Genomic DNA, 24,463 nt, shown 5'->3' with positions numbered 1-24,463 from the left:
GAAACTCATCAAATCTAAACTATAAACAAACATCTATAAAAATAAAATCTATAAAAATATAAACTATAAAGAAACATCTATCAAAACATAATCTATAAAAATATAAACAAACATCTATAAAAATATAATCTATAAAAATATAAACAAACATCTATAAAAACATAATCTATAAAAATATAAACAAACATCTATAAAATATCTATAAAAATATAATCTAAAACATCTATAAAAATACAAACAAACACTATAACAATTTTATCTACAACATCTACAAACATATAATCTAAAACATCTATAAAAATACAATTATGATTTATTTATAAAAAAGGTAACAAAAAAAAATCAAACTAAGTAATAAACAAAAAAAAAAGTAAAATACCGAGATGAGGGCGGTGGTCGGTGACATGCGGTGCGACGAGACGGAGGGCAGTGGACGCTGGCAGCTGGCTAGCCGTTTGCAGTTTGGGACTTGGGTGCTGCAACTGGCGAATGAAATTGAAAGAAACGAAATATAGAAATAGAGAAGAGAAAGAGATGATTGACTTAGGTTTTATGTTTGAGGTGAAAGTCCAAATTTGCCCCTAATAATTTGCCATAATTTTGAAAATGCCATCAGCTTAACTCCCCGCTCTTGAGTCCCAGCTGCTGAAATGTGTACCGGCCGAAATTTATGTTTCGGCTGAAACATCAAATACCGGCCGGTACACTCGGTATTTTAACCGGTACGGAATAGCATATTTTTGGTACCGGCTGACTGGCCGGTACGGCATGTACCGGACGTACCGGCCGGTACGGTACGGTATCAAAAACACTGGAGAAATACGAAAGAGACGACAAAAGGCAAAAAGGCGAAGAAGGCGAGAAAAAAAAAAAAATCTAATGGGGGTAGTCTTTTACAACTGCCACCCATTTCTTCTGCACTTAGGCTGCAGAGTTTCTTTAAATATTTTTTGTTTATTTAGATCACAAGCTCTTTGTTGTTGTTATTATCATTATTTTTTTTCCCTCAAATACATTAGTGTTCTTCGATTCTTGGGTCTGGGGTTTTGAAATTTCTTATTATTGTTCATATGTGGGAATCGAAAATATAAAGAATTAGGTGGAAGAGAGGAGATAGATCGGAGGACTGAACTGAATCTGGAAAGTTTCCGTTTTTGCCTCCAACTATAGTGTGAGATGGGATTTTGGGTCGATTTCTCCGAGTTCGATCCTGTTTATTCATTGCTAAGAGAGTGCAACGATAGGATTTTGTGAGATAGTGAGAGACAGGACGAGAAAAATGTGGTGGATGATGGGTGAGAACGGAGGCCATTATTGTATTTTTGAAACACAGAAACTTTTACGGGAAAGAAGAAACACAGAAGACCAAAGACTCTGTCGAAATTGGAGAGAACGGAGGGAAATGGGGCAAACTTAATAAAATGTAATAAACGGCTTCATTTCCTTTTTCCACGTCAGGAGCGTTTGCATCCCGCGTTTGCATCTAGCGTTTTTGATTACCAAAACATCATTTTGCCTTGATTTTGGTAAAGCTTGGGAGATATTCGGGGATATTCAGGAAAAAAGTTGGAATAAGAATTTTGGAATGATAATAAAATAATTTGTAAATAGTAATAAAATAGTTTGGATTAAATATTTATTAAAATATTATAAAAAAATTGAATAAAAAATTTTATAAAATTAAAATATTATTATAATATAATTTTTGTTTTGAAATTTAAAAAAAATTAAAAAAAATTAAAAAAAAAATTTTATTTGAAAGTTTGGAAAAGTTGTAATGATTAGTTTGAAAAAATTATAATGATTAATTTGAAAATGTTAGTATTTGAATGATGTTTGAGAATAAAATGAGATGAAATAGGATGATATAAAAAATTTTTCCTAACATCCGCTTAGATACTTTTAAGCATAATTTACACTTTTGCCCTATTTGCAAGTCATACCTGGATGTAGTGCTTCTATGGTAGCGGTGCACACAATGCACACTACGTGAATGTTTTTTTTTTTTAATCTTTTCACTGCCATTTTTCTATTTTTCTCTCTCTTCCCGTTTTCCTTTCTTTCCATTCAAAAGTTTCATCCCATCTTGCGAAACTGCCCCTCCTCCCTCGCGTCGCCTCCCTCTGCCCAGCGCCACCCAGCAACGTCGTCCCTCTGTTCAGCGCCACCTCGCTTAGCTCCCCCATCTGCCCAGCGCCGCCACTCCCCGCGAGGTCATTGAATGGTGTCGCGCCTCCCGCGAGCTCATCGAAAACCCCCTTCTTCTTCTTCATTGTGGAGCACTGTGAATACTTCAAGTTTCCTCACAAAACCCACGAGTCTTCTTCTTCTTTGTGAATCGCTAAGTGGCGTTGACGAAGTCAAAAATCCAGCATTCCAAATCTGCTTCTCTGTGAATCGCAGAACTTAGGTTCGATTTCGAGACCTTCTTCTTCTTCAAAACATTCTCTGTGATTCTCTCAGTCCCCTCACGTGCATTGTGATTTCCCCCTCTATTCATTTGCTTACATTGCGATTTTTCACCTGATGTGATTTCCCCTATTTCAACTGGCAAAGTCCGGTGAAGAATAGGCATTGGGGAAGCAAGGGAAAGAGGGGGAGGAATAGAAGGCGCTTGGTCGAGTAAGCTTGGATCCGAAGTATTTTGATTCGTGAAAGAAGATGTTTGATTGATTCTTCAATTTTCACTATTACTGGCCTTTGAACCTTAATGCCTAGGAACAAGGAACCGACTTTTTAAACAATTTTTTAAAAATTGTTTTGGTCGCATAAAATTACTCTGGTTACCGAGAGAGTATAGGAAAAAGAAAGAGAATGGAGGATCAAAGTTCTTTCGTTTATACTCTTCATGGTCTTTTCTTTTTTAAAGGTAAAGTCTGCGTAAGTTTGCTGAGAACCTGGAGGAAGATTGATGTGATGTTTTTGTAAGGTTTTCTGAGAACTGAACAGAGGGCTGGTTTCAAACATTTGAGAGTTTTCATATTGCAAGTATTCAGTGAAAGCGGATGTCATAAATGCTAATTCTATGGCCATTTCTGACCATGTACAATCTCTCCTATGTATTTTTACTAGTATTAGAAAGGGTGGTTCTTTGAAATTGGCTTTTTTGTAGGATAGCTAGGGAGGTAGGATTATTAGATCATGTTGAAATTGGAATGCAGAGGTGGGATCCTTCTAATACAACGTTATTGTTTCGATATATGTGATGTTAGCTTTAGAGGAAGATGGAATTATGATATAGTTATCTCATATATTTTTTTCTACAAGCATATTCTAACCATCCTGAAGAGTAGAGTTCAGAGGGCCATAGGCATGATCATTTTTTTTTAAGTATGCTGAATGGATATATACTTACCTCCCTTAAACGACTTTTCTGTAGACATAATTGATTGAATGGGAGCAAAAGGTCAATAAAATTCAAAGTTGGATCTGTAATGATTTAAGTATTAATGATCTCATGTTGTAATTGATATAAACTAGCTACAAATCACGAGTGGATCATAATCCTTTCTTGTTGTAAAACAGGGTCTCCTCTAAACCCAAGTTGCCTAACTATCTCAAGCATTTTGTCCCTTCTTTTCTAAAATACCTCTATTGATGAAAATGCTTGAGATAGGAAGGGCCATTCATTTAAAATATTCTTCCTAGACATTCTTGCACATTGAGGGGATCATTTTTGAATAAGCATTCTTGGTTTTCCTCAACTTCTCCTCTAAAACCCAAATTCCCAAGCATGAGTACCCAAATCCAAGACAACCATTGACAATTGAAGAAACTATCTGCAACTTTGAGAAGCCTTCAAATCGAGCTGGAATGTGAACTATTTTCAATGGTGACTTTTGAAGCATATTCAATAAAATCCATTACCAATAGCAAGACATCTAAACAAATTATGAATACATGATTAATGCACAACTAGGAATAACTCAAAAATTGCAAATTAGAACTGCAGGGCCTTCCAACACTATCTGAACAACAATACTCCCCACAACAGGATCACATATGGGTCAAAAGCTCTATTTGCTTTCGTTTATCCAAATTTTATGATCAATAGGTACCGTATAGTCATTATAGTTCTTCCACTAGGACCCAGGAAATGTAAAGTGGTATTTGACTACTTTATTGAAGCTTCTTGTAAGGTACTATTTTTCTTAATCTTCAAATAGATTGTTGCTTTCCCTTTCATTTTCACTCCCTTTGCCTAGTTTTGAATAGCTTCATCTTCAAAGAAGGATTTGTGAAATTTCATGTCTAACCCATTATTGAGCAACTGCAGTGACAATGTTAAGACAATGTGTTATATTTTACTTCATAGAAAATGTATGTGAATTTATTGATTCACAGTTTTTCCTTGAAAGAGTAATCCTCTTTATTTGCTTTTCTTTGCTTTCATTATCTGATCTCTATTTTTGCCATTTTTCAGATTTGGTCTTGAACTTTGGTAAACATCTCCCCCAGTATTTTGAATGGCTTTGTGGTGCAAACTTCGAATTGACTAAAATTGACAAGATTGGACGCAAAGACAAGATGTTGATTTTCATTTGCTATATATTTAGTTCATGTAACTTTTTCTTTTTTCTTTTTTGATAAGTAAAATATTTAGTTAATGTAACTTTAGCACCCTATGTGGTTGTTAAGCATTTACGGATCTCTGTATATATTGAGAGAGAGAAAACCATGATTTTCTATTATGTAGATGAATGTTCTAAGTTAATTCCACGTGAAAATTGTTGAGGATCATGTTGAGGATCCTCTGCCTTAATCTAAGGCTTGCCATTTATGTATTCATTGACCCGTAATTGTAGTAGCTCAATATTCTTTTCATTTATTTGTAAACATTTGATACATGTAATTACCATCTACGACTAAGTAATTACTCCTATATATGCAATGTCTCACTACTGAAATAAGTGGTGGTTTTCAAACACTTACATGGTATCAAGAGCCCTAGTGGATTAACCTCCCACGATCCCACCTCCCTTCCCATGGCTGTCGAACCTTCCTCCACTCTTCTCCCTTTCAATACTCTTATCCACATGGTTACAATCAAACTTTCCTCCTCCAACTATCTCCTATGGAAGAGCCAAGTGCTTCCCCTCTTAGAGAGTCAAGAATTAATTGGTCATGTGGATGTAACTCTTGAGCCCCCACCCCGTTTTGCTCCTTCAGATTCTCAGACACCAAATATCAAACACATGGCATGGAAACAGACCGATCAATGTCTCCTCAGCCTATTGTTATCCTCCCTCACCGAGGAGGCCATGGCTGAAGTGGTGGGACTCTCCACCTCACGCGAGGTTTGGATTGCCCTGGAAAACACCTTCAGCCACCGCTCCAAGGCCCGTGAAATCCAACTCAAAGATGACTTGCAACTGATGAAACGCGGCACTAGAACTGTCTCGGAGTACGCCCGCGCCTTCAAGGCCATCTGCCATCAACTTCATGCAATCGGACGGGCTGTTGATGGCACTGACAAAGTGCACTGGTTTCTCCGAGGCCTAGGCTCCAAATTCTCGAGCTTCTCCATAGCTCTAATGGCCCTCACCCCTTTATCCTGTTTTGCAGATTTGGTGCTCAAAGCAGAGAGCTTTGAGCTCTTCCAAAAATCTTTGGAGCCTGCTGTGCCGTCCGCTGCAGCATTCATCGCTTCCAGTCGCACCTCTCAAAAACTGAATCAGCGCAATGGTTCCTCTCGCCACTCTCAAGGTCGCGCCGGTGGTCATGGTAGAGGAAATGGCCACTCCTCTGGTAGACGTCCCCCGCGTTGCCAGATATGCCACGTGGAAGGCCACTATGTGGATCGCTGCAGGCAACGGTATGATCGCCATGGTCATGCCCCTGAAGCTCAACTTGCCGAAGCCCTAACTTCTTCTTGTTCCATTTCTGGAAATGAGGCTTCCGATTGGTATTTAGATACAAGGGCTTCGGCGCACATGACTTCGGCCCAATCCAATTTGGATCAGTACACTTCCTATACGGGTAATGATTGTGTTATTGTCGAAAATGGTGCGTCCCTACCCATCACTCACACTAGTACCACTTCCCTTTCCCTTGATCTTAAATTGTTAGATGTTTTGGTTGTTCTTCATATCACTAAAAATCTTTTGTCCATTAGTAAATTAACGAATGATTTTCTGGTCTCCGTTACATTTACTAATAATTTTTTTACTATTCAGAATTGCCAAACGGGAAAGGTGGTGGCAACCGGTAAACTAGATGGCGGCTTATATGTGCTAGAACGTGGAAACTCGACTTTTGTCTCTATTCTAAAAAATAAATCTCTTTCTGCTTCGTATGATTTATGGCATGCTCGCCTTGGATATGTGAATCATTCTATTATCTCTTTTTTGAATAAACAAAGACAACTTCATCTTACCTCTTTATGGCCATTTCCTGTGTTATGTAGTACATATCAAATTGCAAAAAATCATCGTTTGCCTTATACTCGTAATGACAATCGATCGTCAAAAGTGTTAGATCTTATTCATTGTGAAATATGGGGCCCTTCCTCTGTCAAGTCAAATTTGAGTTTTGCATACTATGTTTTATTTGTTGATGATTATTCCCGTTTCACTTGGTTTTATCCATTGAAATTGAAATCTGAATCCTTTAATATTTTTCTTCAATTTCAAAAATTTGTGAAAAATCAACATTCTGCTCGTATCAAAGTTTTTCAAAGTGACGGTGGTGCAGAATTCACTAGCAATTGTTTTCAAGCACATATTCGTGCCTCTAGCATTCATCATCAACTCTCTTGTCTCTATACACCCGCACAAAACGGTCGCGCCGAAAGAAAACATCGTCATGTCACTGAAACAGGTATGACCCTCCTTTTTCATTCTCACATTCCCACTCACTTCTGGGTGGATGCTTTTAACACTGCGGCTTACATCATCAACCGTTTGCCCACGCCGCTTCTCCGAGGTAAGTCTCCTTTTGAGCTTCTCTATGGCTCCTCTCCGAATTATGAAAATTTTCATCCTTTTGGTTGTCATGTTTATCCTTGTTTACGTGATTACATGACTAAGAAATTTTCCCCTCGTAGTATTCCTTGCATTTTTATGGGTTACAGTTCCTCTTATAAAGGCTTTCATTGTCTTGACCCCACCACCTCTCGCATTTAAATCACCCGACATGCTCAATTTGATGAGCACCACTTTCCCTTCCACAACACTTCCCAGGTTCAACCCATGTCCTCCCTTCAAATCTCAAATTTTCTGGAATCGAGTCTTCCCCATACAATTATGTCCCTGCCTTCTCCTGCACCCCATTCTTGACACATTCCTCAATCTGGATCCACCCCGTGTATTATTTGTACTGATCTTGTGGATGAGTCTGTGCAGGACACTACTTCTCATGCAGGTCCATCTCTGCCATACTTGGACTCCAGTTCGTCTTCTCCTGAGCCCGTCACTGAGTTGCCTATCATTGCTCGCACTCCTATTTCCGCTGCTCCGTTAGGCTCCCATCCTATGCTCACACGAGCCAAGGCTGGTATTTTTAAAACTCGCCACCCGGTGCATCTCGGCCTTGTAAGCTCCTCTGGACTTCTTTATGCTCTTCTTGCATCCACTAAGCCAAAAGGATTCAAAACTGCTGCTAAGAATCCTGCATGGCTTGCTGCCATGGATGAAGAAGTTCAAGCCTTGCAACGTAATTGTACCTGGATTTTGGTTCCTCGACCTACCAACACCAATATAGTGGGTTCCAAATGGGTATTTCGGACCAAATTCTTGCCCGATGGTTCTATTGAGCATCTCAAAGCCCGTCTTGTTGCCAAGGGCTACACGCAGGTACTTGGTCTTGACTATATTGACACTTTTAGTCCTGTCATCAAGGCTACTACTGTCCGGGTTGTTCTCTCTCTTGCTGTGACCAACAAATGGCCCCTTCGCCAACTTGATGTCAAAAATGCATTCCTCAACGGGCATCTCACTGAACATGTTTATATGGAACAACCTCCTGGATATATTGACCCTCGCCTTCCTGATCATGTTTTTCAGTTGAAGAAAGCTCTCTACGGCCTAAAGCAAGCCCCTCGTGCTTGGTTTCAACGTTTTAGCTCTTTTCTCCTTCAACTTGGCTTTTATTGCAGTCGTGCTGACCCATCCCTTTTTGTCTTCCATAAGAACTCTAATCTGATCTATTTGCTTTTGTATGTTGATTACATCATTATTACAGGCAACAACTCCTCTCTTCTTGACAGTTTTACCTGCAAGCTCAATTCTGAGTTTGCCACTAAGGATTTGGGTTCTCTCAGTTACTTTCTTGGTCTTGAAGCTACACCCACTACTGATGGCCTTTTTATCAGTCAGCTGAAATATGCCCGTGACATCCTCACACGAGCTCAGTTACTTGACAGCAAACCAGTCCACATTCCCATGGTTGTTTCTCAGCATCTGTCTGCTGATGGTCCTCTGTTCTCAGATCCCACGCTTTACAGGTCTCTTGTTGGTGCTCTCCAATATTTGACTATTACACGATCTGATATTGCTTATGCTGTTAACTCTGTCAGTCAATTCTTACATTCCCCGACTGACAACCATTTTCTTGCTGTTAAACGCATTATTCACTATGTCAAGGGCACACTGCATTTTGGTCTTACTTTTCATCCATCTGTTGCTCCTGCTGCTTTAGTTGCTTATTCGGATGCTGACTGGGCTGGGTGCCCTGATACTCACCGTTCTACCTCTGGTTACTCTATTTATCTTAGTGATAATTTGGTCTCTTGGAGTGCCAAGAAACAACCTACTGTTTCTCGCTCCAGTTGTGAATCTGAGTATCGTGCTTTGGCTCTCACTGCTGCCGAAATTCTTTGGCTCACTTATCTCCTTCGTGACCTCAAAGTTTCTCATTCCCAACGGCCTCTACTCCTATGTGACAACAAGAGTGCAATCTTCTTGAGCTCCAATCCCGTCTCTCACAAACAAGCAAAGCATGTTGAGCTTGACTACCACTTTCTTCGTGAACTTGTTCTTGCTGACAAGTTTCGCACCCAGTATGTGCCTTCTCATTTGCAAGTTGCCGACATTTTCACCAAAAGTGTGTCACGACCTCTCTTTGAATTCTTTCGATCCAAGCTTCACGTTCGCTCCAATCCCACGCTCAGCTTCCCGAGGGGGGGGGGGTGTTAAGGATTATGTTGAGGATCCTCTGCCTTAATCTAAGGCTTGCCATTTATGTATTCATTGACCCGTAATTGTAGTAGCTCAATATTCTTTTCACTTATTTGTAAACATTCCATACATGTAATTACCATCTACGACTATGTAATTACTCCTATATATGCAATGTCTCACTACTGTAAGTATTTGAAAACCACCACGCAGCCGTCGTAATACTCACCTTGCACCACGTTGCCCAGCTACTGCCGCTGCTCCTTTGTGTCGCTGACGAAATGCTCCATCTAACTCTCTCGATCCCCATCCTCTTTCTCAACGAAAGCTCTCTCTCTACATTGGTATCCTCTCTCTCTCTCTCTCTCTCTCTCTCTCTCTCTCTCTCTCTATCACGAACGGGCAGGTATGTATTTTGGGTATTGGGCCTTGCTTATCGGAATTGGCCATGGCTAGTAGATAGGTTTTATGGGTTATGCTCCATTATGGGCTGCACAGGTTTATGGGCCACGATTGGATACCATGTGTTTACTGTGAAAATTTTGGGGTAGTGATCACGTGTTTGCATGGACAATATTATAAGACCAATTTACGAAATAATATGATCATAGGATTTAATCATGTATTTGTTTGGAGAAACTATGAAAATCAAAATATTTTGGGGAGAGTCGATATTTTAGGGTTTCGAGGATTGTTAGACTTTAAGGAAAAATATAGAATTTTATATCTCAGGTTTTAATTAAGAAGTCTGTGTTCAATCGGAAATTTACGCAAGTTATGTGATTATTTTATAGGTGATGATTGATATTCTCTTGGCACTGTTGTAAGAAAATTTAGAAAAAGTAAAGAGTCCAGGTAAATGGGGCTCCTATGCTAGATTTTGCATAAAAGAAATAACGGGGGTTGATTTTATGAAAGATATGCATGTTTTGTTATGAAAAGAAAACTTGAAACCAATCTCGGTCATGTTATCTGCATTCGCATGAGATTTTGCTTAAGAAGAGAAAAATATTTTCTGTCATGACTGGTGTAGACATGAGCTATTTTGACATTATGTTTCTGAATTGTGCAAAAAAGAGTGAATATGAAAACTTGTGCATGATTATGTGAAGATGCTCTGAATCTGTTTTGATTATGAAGATGATATGATTATGTTCAGAAATAACATAAAATGGTAAAACTACTGAATAAGATTCTTCAATAAATACTTGTACCCTCTGTCACTTATTCCTCTATGATCATCCAATCTTGCTAATGCTTCCTACTCTTGATTTTCAGCTGAACCATTAAAATTATTTAAAAAATATAGTGGAGAAACATAACTGAAACATCACATCAAAACAAAATTCCATATTTAACCCACATGGTAGGGTTGTGCAAATCTCGGCGGCCAATCGAGTAGAAACAAAATGTGAAATTCTCCCCTTATTATTTTCAGAACCCTGAGTGTGCACACATGAATGACACGCAGAAAACCACTTTGCTTCCAAAGTGGGTGCACCATAAACAGAAAAGTTGGTACCAACCCAAACAGTGGCCACAGTTTTACACCCGTGGTAAGGTCAGAATAGAACAGAAACAAAACCATACACAGAATCAGAATGTCATGCCAAAAGTTTCCAGATGCCACATCTTATCAAAACAGAGTGCCTGAAGGATAGCTTTCCACTATTGCGCATCAACTAGTCAGTCTCATGGACAGCTAGGCGGGGTACAATCAGATCCGAATGAGCTCAGACGACGAAGAAAAACTACATTCATCGTCGACCGATGACTCTATTGCTACCGAGCTATGCCCTTCAGACTGAAAACTGCTGGGGCAACTTACTAATGGTTGGTCAACCAAATGTTCAAGAACCAAATAGATCGCATCATGGAGGTATATATGAATGACCTGCTAGTCAAAAGCAAAAAGCCCAGGCTACACATAGCCAACTTGTGAGAAGTCTTCGCGGTCCTTCAGTAATACTCCCCTCAAGAAAATCTTACAAAGACTAGACATGTCAGGCCACCTGCTTAACTAGGCCGTCGAACTAAGTGAATTTGACATTGAATATTCCCCTCGTACAACCATAAAGGGGCAAGTGCTAGCAGACTTTGTGGCTGAGTTCGCTGACTTCCCCAAAGAAGTGCAAGCAGCACTGGTAGGAAAGCCTTGACAAGTCTACGTTGATGGCTCATCTTGTTGGGCTGGAGGGTGTTGGAGTACACATCATCACGGGTGCCGACGAAGAACACAACAATGCGATCAAGCTCACTTTTAAGACAACCAATAATGAAGCCGAGTATGAAGCACTGCTAGTTGGGTTGGCAACTGCTAGAGCATTAGGGGCAGCAAAAATGGAAGTCAAGGTAGACTCTCAAGTAGTCGTTAGCTAGGTGGGGGGTGAATTGCCCTCAAAGGAAAAAAATTGAAAAAATATCTTCAGCTAGTCAGAGAAGAGCGCGATTTCTTCTGCTACTTTCACATCCAACAAATCTTAAGAGAAGAAAAGCAGTAGGTGGACAAGTTGGCGTGAACGACTTCGGGACAAGAAGATTCACACCTATCGGAGAAGACAGTAACTCAAATAGTGGACTTCCTAACTGTAGGACTGAAGTCTCGGTAATCGACCTTGAAGCACCAGAGTGGGCAACTGATATAATGAGGTACCTCAGTGCCAACGAGTTACCATGTGATAAGGGGGAGGCTCGGAAGGTTAGACATCGGGTAGCTCACTTCACGATAGTTGAGGGGGTCTTATTTAAGAGAGGTTTCTCCAAACCTCTCTTGAGATGTGTCTGGCTAGATGAGGCCCAATATATACTGAGTGAAGTGCACGAAGGAGTTTGCAGCAGCCACCTAGGAGGGATAGCCCTTGTCGCAAAGGTAATGAGGGTAGGATACTACTAGCCCCGCGCCCTCAAAGACGCCGAGGAGTTTGTGAGAAGATGCTTGAGGTGCCAAATATATGCTCCGGTCCCACACAGCCCACCAAAGGAGCTAACGTCAATCACGTCGCCATGACTGTTTGCGCAATGGAGGCTGGACCTCGTTGGACCAATTCCCTTGGGCAAAGGAGGGGTCATATTTGTAGTCGTTGCAGTCGACTATGTCACCAAATGGGTGGAAGTAGAAGCGTTGAACACTATCACTACTGCCGCTATGACGAGGTTCCTGGGGAAATCCATAGTCTACCACTTCGGTATTCCCCAAAGCATCATATCGAACAATGGTTGACAATTTGACTCCTCTCATTACTGAGAGTGGTGTATAGAACTTGGAATCAAGTTCAAATACTCTTCCCTTGGCCATATGCAGTCCAACAGACAAGTTGAGGCGACCAATAAAACCTTGACGAGAATCCTAAACAAAAGGCTGGTGGACAAGAAAGGAAGATGACGCCAGATCAGAATAGAAGATTACTCTGATGTCTAGTTAAAGAAAAAAAAGATTGAGAAAAATCACAAACAGTGATAAACTCTGAGATTAAGATTTTATTATAAAAAAATCAGTCCTCCCTCTGAAGCCCACAAGTCAGGCTTAAATAGCTAACGAAAAATGACAAATCTGTAATTAAGGCCAAATAATAGAATAGGGAATAAGATAATTATGACTAAGATCTAGCTTAAGAATCCGGAATAAAACCATTACTAAAGATAAACATTACCATAAAAGAGAACGCGTAAAGACAAGGACTGCGTCTCTCATTCTTCAGCGTCTACGGTTGCCACCTCGTCCAACCCAAGTACCACCATCTCTCTCTCTCTCTCTCTCTCTCTCTCTCTCCCCAGTTCCTCTTTTCTCTCCAGAGGCACAGATTTATCAATTATGGAGGAATATATACAAGATCGTACAAAATGATGCGGATGTGAAAACCAACGCCTATATATCCTTTCTAGAAATAATCTTCCCACTAGCCTACTGTTCGCGGCAGCGGTAACACACCTGACTTGTGGACTGGTTCACTAACCATTGGACCGGTTTTTCGCTCCGCGTCTCTCAGCCCCCAGGCGTTAGTTCCCCCCCACCCCCAAGCCCATCAATTTCCCCTCCCGAATCTCCTCATCCCTTCGTTTTCTTCGTTCTCAGCCCTCTCAGCCAAGCAACCACCGACCTCAGCCAAGCACAACCTCAGCCCTCCATAGGAGATCAGTCCCCAAGCCCTTGGTCCCTAAGTCCACCAACGCGAAGAGCCCTCAGTCCATTCGATGCGAAGTCGCCCTCAGTCCACCGACGCGAAGCTACCCTTAGTCCACCGACGCAAATCTCTCAGATCTGCTGGAGGGTAAATAATCTGTGATTCTAGGGTTTGGGCATAAATTTTTTTTTCTCTGTTTAGTCCATTCTTTTTTTTCTCTGTATTTACTAGAAACTAATGGTGCGGGGCTGTAGATGTTGCCGCTCATGGCACCCATTTTTCTTTTTTCTCTCTGTGGTGCTAGAAACTAAAGCTATTTCTGATGCGGTTTCTCCTCATCCCTTCGTTTTCTTCGTTCTCAGCCCTCTCAGCCAAGCAACCACCGACCTCAGCCAAGCACAACCTCAGCCCTCCATAGGAGATCAGTCCCCAAGCCCTTGGTCCCTAAGTCCACCAACGCGAAGAGCCCTCAGTCCATTCGATGCGAAGTCGCCCTCAGTCCACCGACGCGAAGCTACCCTTAGTCCACCGACGCAAATCTCTCAGATCTGCTGGAGGGTAAATAATCTGTGATTCTAGGGTTTGGGCATAAATTTTTTTTTCTCTGTTTAGTCCATTCTTTTTTTTCTCTGTATTTACTAGAAACTAATGGTGCGGGGCTGTAGATGTTGCCGCTCATGGCACCCATTTTTCTTTTTTCTCTCTGTGGTGCTAGAAACTAAAGCTATTTCTGATGCGGTTTTGAGTTCCCGAGCACACCCAACCCGTGGCAGGATTTCGACTTCTGTTCTCTTGCTCGAAGCCCCTAACTCCTCTGCACTGCGATTTTGATGTCTTCTACAGGTGATCCTAAAAACTTATTCATCCATTACATAATCCTGATTTTTAGTGAGAACAAACCATCGGGGCTATTTTCAAGAGACTTTTGCTTCAAGTTGTTGCATACTTGAGATTTCTTTACATCAATGAATTTATTAAAATATTGGATTATCTATGAACAATTATTTTCTGCATCACTAAGGATCATATAACTCAACAAAAATAGGTTTTAACAAAAGGCTTGGTCAGTTTTATAATTTTCTGAGGAACATAACATGTCAAATTATGCTAGTCTTTTTTATATTTACTTTGTGATGTTAAATCTCCATCATATTAAGACTGCAACCTTAAGTTATTTCCTCTTGGGATGTTCCAGAGAAAATTAAGCTTAAAAATATGTCACTTCTAAGATTGATAATTTATTTATCCTAACACTAATCTTTATTCTCCCTGGTGTTTTTAACTTTGCCTACTCTGCTATTCTGCATTGCCAGTTACCTATCAAAAAATAAAAATCCTGCATTGCCAGTACTTGTGTCTTTATTAAATCATGAGCTGCATATATTTTGGTACTAGTTAATATGCATGTACTTTTCTTACCCGCACACTGCCAATGCGCTTTCAAATCCATCTCATGAAATTTCAGTATTAGTTTCCACATGAAGATATTTCTTACGGTCCCATGCAGTCAATCCTTTTAGCTATTTAATGTAATTTTCATAGATTTGTCACGGGACTAGTGATAAGATTTTTACATATGGTGAACTTATTCTTTTACTCCTGATCTGTCACGGAACTAGTGATAAGAATTTTCTATATTCATAGATATGTCACGGGACTAGTAATTGGTCAATATCTCATTCTTAAATTATTGATATTTTTCTTCCATCTTGTGTTCAGTACTGTGATGGGTGGCAAACTCAATTTTCAGCAGTTATTAGGGTATGCCTACTCTTATGTTTTAACTATATAAGAACTGATGAATGCTTGAGATGGTGAGATTTTTGTTAATACTCTGAAAATGACTCATTACTTTACATTTTATTTCTTTATTTTTTTCCTTCTCAAACTTTGCTGTGATTTTATTTTTTAAACCTAAGAGAAACTTGAGGTTGAAAAAGCGCACACACGGACATAGAAAAGGTCGGCTTTCATTGATCCTTTCTCATACAGCTCAAGAGAGAAAAACCTTCAATCTTTTGCCAGAAAGCTTCCTGCTTATTCAGAGGTAAATGAGTCTCAATTAGGGAGAGGATGGGAGGTCGCATCAGGTTACACAACTAGGGCATTGTTTGGGCGAAAAGGGGTGGGGGTGGGGGAGAGGATGGGTGACGCGGGTGGTGGGGCTGGGGGAGAGGATGGGCGAAGCGACTGGTGGGGCTGGGGGCGACGCGGGGAGTGGGGAGAGGAAGAAAAGGAGATGGGCTGGCGATGGGAAGGGAGGAGAGCCGGGCGACGAGGGGTGTGGTGGCGCTGTGCAGATGGCCTCGGTGTCACTGGAAAGAGACGGCGTCGCCGGTGGCAGTGGGCAGAGCGCAATCAATGAGGGCAAGGGTGAGGGCGAGGGATTTGTTTCGATGCGGGCGAGGGAGGTTTCAACACGGGGGAAATTCGATTTATGGGGGAAAGACAAACCAATTACAAAACGCACGTTTTGGGTTGAGGAAAAAAAAAAAGACACGTAAGGTGTGTGAAGAGTGCAATGCTATAGTAGGATGTTGTATAGTATAACAATGATAGGTTTCGACCCGATAACAACACATTACAATTCTTAATAAAATAATATTTTTAAACTTTTAAACAAATAAGATCAAAATAAAAGTCAAACTAAAATTTTAAAAAATTTATTATTTTACTCCGTAGTTGTACAATAGATGTTAATAAGTTGGTTGTCTATCATTTTTTAAAACATGATTCGCTTGATTTAAAGTAATTTTTAATGGAGAAATTTTATTTGCAATCTTGAGTAGAGGATTATATGTGTATTCACATTGATAAATGGAATAAAAAGAGAAAAAATATTATTTTAAAAATGATATTATTATAATTTTAATTTTTTTTAAACATAACTGTATTGATTTGCATGAGCAATCTCATTTGAAGACTGTATATAGACTAACTCTTTTTAATGTTAGTTGTTCATAAGTTTGAAACAAAAGATGAAATGTAACGACTATATATGTCTATGTATCATTCTCTATTATTAGTAATTTGACGTCTTGAGAATTTTTAGCCGTTAAATTTTTAGCAATTTTGTATTAGAAAATAAGATGATTGGATTAATTTAATGATTCATCCTCTTCTCTTTGGAAAATCTCTATGAATTCATATCCATCCAAGGTAAAAATTCTCATAAATAAAATTAATCCCAAATATTTTCTTCACAAATACAAAATTACTAATAACTTAACGGATAAAAATTTGCAGGACATAAAATTATTAACAGTAGAGAAGGATAACAAATTTGCAGGATACAAGTCGTTGCATTCCATATTTCACTGCAAAATTAAGAATAGTTAACGGCAAAATTTAAAGAGAAAATATAGTTGTAACTGTGAATTGTACAATCGTCCATAATCGCTTTAAAAAAAGTGAATAAAACATGGGACTGATATGAAAAAAATTAATTTTTTAATAGTGAAGCCTACTCTTTTCAAAACGACTACGTAGCATTTACGTACTTTATTGTTGTATTAAGAATTATTCAAATTTAAAAAGGTAAATTATGCTGGTAGATATTTATAAACAAAGAAAACATTTTGCCCATGGGTAGTGATAGGCTTACTACCCTGTTACTATCCATCTACTACCAAAAGGTATTTTAAGTTTTTTATTTTTTTATCATTTTCTTTTAAGTATTTTTTTAACATCATTAATTATTAAGAAAAAATTAAAAAAATATATATATATTTACTAATACACACTTTCTTAATTATTAAGTAAAATTAAAAAATTAAAAAAAATCAAATATAAGAAGAATAGTAAATGGGCAGTAGTAGGAGGGTACTAATCCTATCATTATTCTTTGCCCATTAATCCCACCTTAATTACGAGACAATCCAACGGCTCGAAAATTTAAAAAGCCCTGGATTAACAAGTTTGTTTTCATGCAATTAGTAACAACGGCTAGAAAATTTAAAAAGGATACATAGGCGTTGGTTTTCACATCTGTGTCATTCCGTACTTCTTGTACATATTCCGCCATAATTGAGAAATCCTCATGTGCCTAGAGAGAGAGAGAGAGAGAGAGAGAGAGATGGTGGTACTTGGGTTCGACGAGGTGGCGACCGTAGACGCTGAAGAATGAGAGACACATTCCTCATCTTTACATGTTTCTGTCTTCGCTATTATTGAGCTTTGAGGCATTTTTGGCTCTCCCCAAGAACAAGCAACGAGAAATGGCTTCCGGAGTTGTTTATTCTCTGCAACAACCCAGAGGTATTCCCGATTCCCGTTTTAGTTTAGTGTGAAATGTGGACTGCTGGTTTTAATTTCTCTCGCACCATTGGATTGCCTCTGCAGCTGGGTTTTCTTTTATGATATATATATATATATATATATATATGTATGATTCGGTTCCTTTTCTTAATCTTTTAGCTAGATTTGTAACATTTGAGTTTGATTTCTGTAGGATAAATCTTATTGAATCTGAAACAGGGTTTTCTTTTTCAACCATAAATTTTTGAAGTCAATTTAGATAGAGCCATATAAATATAGTTTCTTCTTCAGCTGGTTATTATCTACAGACCCCGTAACAGCTTGATCATCGAATCTCCAAGAAACTTATCAGTTCGTTCGTTCTTATCTTTTTGGTGGTTTAGTTCAAAATATTCTCATATTTCCTTTTACATTTCATACAACTTCTGGTTGATTATTGATTATTAATTGGATTTCAGCAAATGTAGTGGGCATGTTATATGAATAGGTGGAATATTTTTCAGGTGTTGGGGATTAATTTGAAGCAGTCTTGCATGTGTTGGAAAAAGGGGTATGTGTTTTTTAATGTCCTTTTTTTGTTATTTTTTGCAATCTATCTGCGAGGACCAACTTTATTGGAATGTTCCAATTTCTTTCACGCATTTGATTCCAAACTTTTTGAGTAATTCTTTTATATATACTTTGTTGATTAATGAATGTTCTACTTTTTACTTCCTTGATTTGCAATCCGAGAAAAAAATTCAAATTCTCTGATCTTAAATTCCTCCTGCAAACTCTTTAGCAAAGATTTGACACATCTTTTTATTAGTAGCGCCATGTAACAGCTCACTAGAAATTTAATAGTGAAATTTTTATAGGTTTTAGGAGTCTCATGAAAACTTACAATCGCGTAAGTTTTAGTCTATTAACATAGTCAGTGTTACCACTCACTATAGTGCCAGAAGAGCGATTTTATTTATTTGAACTAGTTAGAAGTGTCAGAATGCAATATGGTCCATAACATTAGACTCAGTTGATTATTTATGATTTTATGGTGGAATAATCTCATTTTCAATTTTCGGATGAAACGCTTGTTCGAAAATGCGTTTTATTTATTTCGAGTCACTTCAGGGTTTAATTTCGATAAACAAATTTCACAATTAGTTTAGTGTGTATGTTTAGGATGTTTCAATGTAAAGTTTATTTTTCACTTTACCGGAGCGAATAGTAGCCTCAATAGTAGCATCAAGTGCAGTGTTTTCAAAATCACAGTGTGAAATGTCTAAATTAGGTTAGAGAAATTTTATTTGGACACTTGGCAAGATCTTAGCCATACTTGGTGAATAATAGTGGACACTTGACACCAAGAAGAACAATGAGATGGATTGTGAAGGAAATCAAGTTATGAGATCATGCCACCTAAGTAAAACTCAATTTCATCCAACCATCCAAATTGTGTCAAACCATCCTCTAATGACATAATTACCCAACCCGTTAAACCTTGAAATTTTGATTGGGCCAATAAAAATTTGGGCTTGATAGCATCTCAAATCCTCTTTAGATTCCAAAATGAAGCCCACTTATTTAGGGCCCATTAGGCCCACGAATTTTGGCTACCTTGGCAAAGTTTCTTGAGGAAGTTTCCACCCACTCAAGACTGACCATCCACTGCTCATGATAGCCCCAAAGTCATGCATGATGAGAAGGCCAAAGGCCACCTCACCACCACCATTCTCTTGGAAGTTTCCTTGGTTGAAAACCACTCACTATTTGTACCTTTCTGTAACCTAATCATCATTCATCAAGGTATCACTCAAGTTCATACTTCACTTTTCATAAATGTATTAGGCGTGCAAGTCATCCTTTCACTCACTTCACCCATTTTCATTTCTGTTCTTGGAGAGAACACTTAGAAGCTCTCTTAGATAGTTTTCTGAGCCTTTTTGTGTGTAGCTTTTGGAATCCTTCTATGTATTTGCTCACAATAATTCCTTCATAAAATTTGTTTGTCTCTGAGTCTAGTTTTTATTGATACCTCATTTGTTGGATTTCATGGATCATTTGATCGGCTAAAAGTTGGATTTATGGATATTGTGTTGTATTTTGAAGTTTTTGACCAAGCTAATGGACAAATCTTAGTCCAAAATTTTTATGGAGTATTAACCCTAGGTTAACATAAAATTATTTCCCAAAATACCCTTGGACGAAATGCAGGGCCTTCCCAAAAGAAACCCTAGCTGCAAATTAAAACAATCCCTAAACTACCCTTAAAAACTTCTCTTGAAACTCTAGTTCATAAAATATAAAACATATGTGGGGGCCAAACATCCTCAAGCCTCATTATTCTAAACTAATTCCTATAACTAATAAAATAAATTAAACATGTTTATTATGAAGGTTTGTTGGGGATTAGGAAACTGGAATAGGAAAAACAGTTTCTATTTTAAAAAAATTTGGATTTTTTGTTGTTTATTCTTACTCCAATAACTTTGATAATTTTATTTCTTGGTACTAATAAGACTTTGATATGCATGTTAGGATGTTATTTTGAAAGTTTTTTGTGTTAGTTTCAAAAATATGAAATTTTATGCAAGAGAATACTCGGTTAGGTCAAAAGTTTAATGTTTTCACTTAGATCCATGTTTTTGTTTATTTTTAGCCATGTGATTTTAAGATAAATGTTTGGATCTACTTTAGGACATATTTTTAAACCATATAATTTTTTGGTTTCAAGATCTCATCATGGTATGCATCGGATCAAGTGTTTGATCAAGGCAAGTCGAGAGAGAAATTCTGTTTCTGGCTAAGTGTTGGAGACGAGTACTTTAAATGAGATTTTGTGATTTTTGGTAACTTTTATGTGTTGATTCAAAGCATGTTAGTTCTGAGCAATGTGTTATGAACATGTTAGAAGAAAGTTCACTCTTGTAACCTAAAATCATCTCCCATAACATATACTCCAAATTTTCCATAAAATACAAATTCATTTATTTAAACCAAATATATATGTTCCTCCACCAGGATACCAAAGAAATACCTCAATGAAATAAATTAAAAACTCCACAAAGAATCAGAAATATCCATAACTCAAAATACCAAAATAACATAAAATAATAAACCTACTTAAATAAGACTCTTCAATAAACACTTGTACCATTTGGCACTTATTCCTTTACGATCATCAAATATTGCTAACACTTCCATGTGAGGCATCAAAATTATCTAAAAAGTATTGTAAAGTTAAACGGGTGAGTAAATATGAGCATTTACAAAATTCAAGATACAAAACAAAACATTATTTTCAGAATGCAGAATCATAATATTTGCTTTCAGAATGTGTAATCTGAGACATCATCTTCATACCACTTTTATCACCCGTGACAGGGCTGTATACCACTATTATCACTCATGGCAGGGCCTTAACTGAACCGAACTGAAAACATAATCAGAAAGTCATGTCAAAGATTTTTCAAATACCACATCATATCAAAACAGAGTACTGAACATATTCATATCATTTCACATATTCAAAAATAGATTCACAACATCTTCATATCACATGCACAAATTCTCAGAAATAAGATGCCAACAATAAACTCATGTCTACACCAATCATAACAGAAAATTCTTTTTTTTTTTTTTATAGAAAGTTTCATGAGTAATGCAGAACAAATAACTGAGGTTGTTTTCAAGTTTTCTTTTCATAACAAAACATGCATATTTTTCAAAATCGACCTCACTTTACTTCTTTTATGCAAAGTCTAGCTTAGGAACACCGTTTATCTGGACTTTTTAATTTCTCTGAAGTTTCTCACAACAATGCCAAACGAAAATCAATCGTCACCCATAAAATAGACACGTAACTTAAATGTTTAATTAAACACGTATTTTGATATTTAAATCTAAAATACTAACATAACCTATTCTTCTTAAAAGTCTAAAATTATCGTAACCCTAAAATATCATCACTTCCCACATTAATCTCTATACCTACTGAATATTTTTTACTAGTACATTAACCTCTAAATTATTCTTGCTAGAAAAACTAACAAAACTTTTTGGGCTAACATAGAGCGAGACTAAGTCCACTTAAAGTAGCCCATTGTAAAATCAAGCCCAACAAAAAGAAGTACAAGTTCAAAACACATTTGCTTAGGCTTATAACTCGAAGGGTATAAATGTAATATCATCTCAAAAAGGTTTGTGCTTGACAAGCTTTATGGGAAACTTAAATAAAACACTTTCTATTTTGAAACATGCTTATATTGCATGTAGCAAAGGGTTGCGTGACAGAGGCTTACCAAGAGGGAAGGGAACATGCGACGACGTAGGGAGTTGGGCTGAGGTCGATTGTGGTGAGCGCGGCGGCAGGGCACTGGGAGGGAGAGAGAGAGAGAGCTACTGTGAGGGAAAGACGGACGAAGAGAGATAATGCAGAGAATCTGCGTGGCTTTCCTAGAGGAAAATGACAGACTTGGGGTGGCACGGCCGGCGTTTTCTGTGGCTCTTCTGGGTGGTTCCCACTTGTTCCATCGTGGGTTTCGAGGTTGAGCAACTGGGCGACAGCGTTGTGGCTCATGGTGGAGAACGCATGCTCTGTTTTCATGTGGTGGGTCAGAGCCTCTTGTGGTGGTACAATTGGGTGGGTAGTGGTCTGTTGGGAGAGTCTCATGGTAGCAGCGTGATGGTGTATGGCAGTGTTGTGAAGGATTTTGACGTTGCACGGTGGGTGAGAGGTTGGAGACTGTGACATGGTGGCTAAAAACCATTGAACGTGCGTGGAGAGTGATTGGTTCACGAGAACTGTGGGAGGAGGATATATGTATTTGAGGTGGTTTACGGTGGTGAGAGGGTGTTTACATGAGATGGAGGCTAGTAGTTTGGGGAGGCAACGGAAGCAACGTGGTGGTTGTGGTTATTGCGTTTACTGTGAACTGTGGTCGTGGGGAGGTGGTTTTCGTGGCTTTGGTTTCTTCCTGGACGTGGACTAGAGGGCTATTGCTACGTCAAGAACTGGGTGGCTCGTGTGGAGGACCTTGGTAGTGGGGCTACCTTAAGGTGGTGCGGCAGCAACTTTAATCTAAAGGTTGAAGATGATCAATATGTGCATGAGGGGCTGTGTGTGAAGTGTGTAACGTATATTTATGTAGTGTTACTGTGAACCCTAGTGGGAAGGAGACATGAATGGCGTGGAGACGTGCGTGGGCATGGAACTCATCCCTGAGCTCTCATGGGCTTGGGCTTTTTGGGCCAATTTCAAAGTATTTGGCCCACGTCTTGGAGATTGTATACAGTTAATAAATTGGGCCGGTGAACAGTCCAAAAATCTCTTTGGTTGTCCGAAATTTTCTGAGTCAAGTGATTAATAAAAAAAATTAATGGGCCTCACATCAAATTCTAAAATAACCAAACTCATCCCATAACTATATAAAAAGACTCCACCTGATGAAATGATTTTAACTTAATTATCAACCTCAATAAGAATCCATGCTATGCCATAATAAACTTTTGGGTTTGCAGTTGACCACAAAATTATTTGTTACATTCCAAGTAAACTTTTCATATCTATTAATCTGAAAGAAAAATTTTATAGAACCTGGGATTAGCTTAGGCTTGGTTCTGGACCTGGGTGTTACATCCTCTCCCCCTTAAAATAAATTATCCTCAGAATTTGCTGCACCTAATGTAAAGTGTTTCCCACCTAACTTAATCCTCAATAACTATGTCGAACCTAACATTCCAATATTCTACTTTCCCATGTTTTGCGCCGGTGTCTTAAATATCTCCAATTCTCTTGGCATACACATTTACGCACTTATGTCATTGTCATACACCTCGAGGTCTATATCAACTCTAAAAAAAATTAACTCCAACAATTAAAGCCTACTAATAATAATCCCACCTCTCATGCACAATGTCTGCAATCTTTTCTCCTAGCTCTTCTTCTATTTCTTTCTCTCTTTGAAATATGCTTCATGTTCCATCCATCAAGAAAAATTTGGTTTCAGTTCTTCAATTTTGCATTGATAACTCTTGCTTTTTTGAATTTCACTCCTCCCATTTTTCTGTGAAGGATAAACACACGAGGACACTCCTCCTCATAGGTCCCACTCATAATGGTCTATACATTTTCCCTCCCAACCTGTCTTCATCCTCCTCTTCGTCCACTAATGTCGGTGAAAGAACAAGTGCAGCACAATGGCATCGAAGGTTAGGGCATCCATCCTTATCACTGATCTCCCGAGTTCTACGAGTGTTTGCCAGTTTCTCACAAGGACTCCTTTCAATGTCTCGAGTGTCCATTAGCTAAAAGCCATCAATTATCCTTTTGTAATAGTCTGGCCCAATATACAAGGCCTTTACAGTTACTTTGTGCGGACTTATGGGGTCTGGCCTTTTATGTTTCTAAACTTGGTTTTAGATACTATCTTTCTTTTGTTGATTGTTATACACGTTACACTTGGTGCTTTCCACTCAAGCTTAAGTCTGATGTTTCTCTAATTTTCTCTAATTTTTTGCCTTATCTTGAACGTTTATTCAACACTAAACTACTCAATCTACAAACACATGGCGGTGGTGAGTTCAAACTATGAACTCAAATATGTCAAAAATTGGGTATAACCCACCACCTTTCATGCCCTTACACACATCAACAGAATGGCCTTGTTGAAAGAAAACATAGGCACATAGTTTAAACCAGACTCACTTTATTGGCCCATTTTTCCCTTCCCTTTTATTATTGGGCCGATGCATTTGAGACTATTGTTTATTTAATTATTCTTCTTTCATCTCCTACTCTTAAAAATAAATCACCTCACCTCGTTTACAACTTGGATCCCGATTACAAATTTTTCAAAGTATTTAGTTGTGCATGTTGGCCCAATCTTAGACCCTATCTTTCTAATAAATTGAAATTTCGATCTGTCCCTTGTCTCTTTTGGGTTGCAGTCCATCTCATAAGGGTTACAAATTTATGGACCTTACAACTAA

The 24,463-nt window shown here is 38.4% G+C and overlaps 1 long non-coding RNA gene across 1 annotated transcript; it reads left to right on the top strand.

Moving 5' to 3' along the window:
- Nucleotides 1–17,046: 17,046 nt before the first annotated feature.
- LOC109010030 lies at nt 17,047–23,941 on the top strand. Its single transcript, XR_001999157.2, has 3 exons — nt 17,047–17,494; nt 17,998–18,044; nt 23,547–23,941. It is a non-coding gene; the product is annotated as an uncharacterized LOC109010030 (long non-coding RNA).
- Nucleotides 23,942–24,463: the final 522 nt, after the last annotated feature.

Source organism: Juglans regia, chromosome 3 (genome assembly GCF_001411555.2).
Source record: "Juglans regia cultivar Chandler chromosome 3, Walnut 2.0, whole genome shotgun sequence".
Classification (NCBI taxonomy): domain Eukaryota; kingdom Viridiplantae; phylum Streptophyta; class Magnoliopsida; order Fagales; family Juglandaceae; genus Juglans; species Juglans regia.
Note: the sequence above shows the minus strand (reverse complement) of the source record. Positions and strands in the feature narration are given on the sequence as shown.